This window comes from Haplochromis burtoni, unplaced genomic scaffold, assembly GCF_018398535.1.
Source record: "Haplochromis burtoni strain Fernald_Lab_line unplaced genomic scaffold, NCSU_Asbu1 Contig_1018, whole genome shotgun sequence".
NCBI classification, from domain to species: domain Eukaryota; kingdom Metazoa; phylum Chordata; class Actinopteri; order Cichliformes; family Cichlidae; genus Haplochromis; species Haplochromis burtoni.
The window spans coordinates 1-2,179 of record NW_024583379.1 but is presented as its reverse complement, the minus strand read 5'-3'; the positions used below and the strand labels follow the sequence as shown (position 1 = coordinate 2,179).

The following is a 2,179-nucleotide window of genomic DNA, read 5'->3' as shown; positions in this document are numbered from 1 at the left end:
CGAATGAATGAAAACTGTCTGGATCTTTGGTTGATTGAGTAGCCTGAGATGAAGATTGCTGCCACACAGTCACAATTTTCAGGTGACTAAGCAGGAATATGTGCTTAGATCGCATGCATAGTTTTGAATATGAAACAGGTAGAGCTCTGGAGCTAAAAGGCTGTAAGTATTCAAGCAAAAAACGTCAGAGGGTAGACAGAACAGATATGGAAACAGGAAGTGCTACGGTATGGCAGTGAGAGCCAACAGCATTTGACAGCTTTCCCACATGCTTCAAGAGAACACGTCTGCTTTGTGTGCGCTACAATGTTCAAGTAAATCTTCCTCCAGTGTCTCGTAACAGTACGATTTCTCACCTTTGACCACTGTTGTATTGTTTTTGTGAGAATAAAATCTTTGTTGGTTTGCTTCTATTTCTTTTCCACTTTAAGCTTAAGAGAAGGACATGATGTCACTATAAATGTCATTTATACTTAGAGAGCTTTGTTGTCTCTCACCACTGTAACAGGTAACAAGTATTAAATACAAAGAAACATGGACTGAACCAACACTGCAACACTTCAACATTACAATTCTCAAGCCACAAATAACTGGTGCAGACTGAGTCAAAAGTCAGAATATGACCTAAAGAATACACAATTTTTCCATAACAATTAGTTAAAGACACAGAACAAAATAATGGCGGTCAGAGAGAAAAAAAGTTCTTTGGTTAATTTGTTTCCTTAAGGAGCTGAAACACACTTCTGCAAGGCAAACAGAAGAAGTCCCATTAGAGAATTTGAATCACTGCTGAAAAACAGATATAATCAGGCTGATCCCGCACAGTGTGATATTCAAGAAACCCACTGAAGCTCTACTTTAAATCTTCATTATTTTTTAAGCTTGGCTTTACACACATTATTTTCCCAACCAACATTTCAGCTCTATGACCTCTGACCTGTGGGAATCTTCATGTGGACCACTAAATGATTTCTGTGTGTGAACATTTTCCCGCAGGTTTTACAGTGGTACGGTTTATCACCAGCATGGCTTCTCATATCAAACTACGACTTTCTGTCAAACTTTTGCCACGTGTTTTACAGGAATATGGTTTCTCCCCTGTATGCACTGCATTATACCTTTTAAGTGCTGATGAGGCAGATAATCTTTTCCTGCAGGTTTTACAGTTTTACAGTGTTCCTCACCTGCGTGGATTCTGATGTGGGCCAACTCCTTATAGTAAAACATTTCCCACATGTTTTAAATGAATATGGTTTTTCACCTGTGTGAGTTTTCATATGGGTCAAGAAATTACTATTTTTACCAAAATGTTTCCCACAAGTTTCACAATGATATGGTTTCTCATCTGTGTGGATTCTTCATGATGGATTTTTTCTTAAAGACTTTTCCACAAATGTCACATGTCAGAAAGTTTTTATCATCATCAGTGTTACACTGGCTCTGATTCTACTTAACATCTAAACATTTCTTCAATTTGAGCTGAGAAACTCCTGCTACTGTCTCTCACACCGTTTTTTCCCCAGATTGTGCATCATGGAGGTTGGATGACTGGACTACAGAGCAAAGCACAACCAAATAGTAGCCACTGGTGCCTGTCATTAAATTTTGTTGTCTCAGTGACACAGCTTGTCTTTTCTCTTCCTATGCTTCCCACCCGACCTGCAGAGGCAGATGACTGCCCCTGTCTTAGCCTGATTGTCTTGGAGGGCTCTTCCTGATAATAAGGAGTTCTTACTTCAAACTTTTGTCAGGCGCTTCCTCTCAGATTTTCAGTTTTCTTTCTGATACTGTATTGTAATGTCTTTGTCTCGCAGTAAAATAAGCTTTTGTGACTTGTTGTGGAGCGGGACCAATGAATTAAAAAAAAAAGCAAACTTTTAGTGATCACAGAGAGTAAGTCTGTTAAGAACTACTGTGTAAAGCAGTCTATGAATATCACATTATAGCGGCTGTTTTTATGTATTTCTTCTTCTTCTTTCTGTTTCAGTGACTTCAGGTTGTTGAGGAGTGATTGAGTCTCCAGCTGTTAGTCCTGGAAAAAGAAAGAAGAAAAGTAGTGAAATGCAGTCTGTATATCTGCTTAATGCAGCAGCTTCAACTAAACTTTAATCCCTGTTCTTAAACTCACCTATAATGTGAGATAGAAGCAAAAAGAGGTGCAGCAACATGTCTTTGGAGT

General features: G+C 38.7%; 1 long non-coding RNA gene across 1 annotated transcript; it reads right to left on the bottom strand.

Moving 5' to 3' along the window:
* Window positions 1-1,986: 1,986 nt before the first annotated feature.
* Window positions 1,987-2,179, bottom strand: LOC121812989. The gene is made up of 2 exons (XR_006053448.1): window positions 2,129-2,179; window positions 1,987-2,032 (listed from the first exon to the last, which is right to left on the bottom strand). It is a non-coding gene; the product is annotated as an uncharacterized LOC121812989 (long non-coding RNA).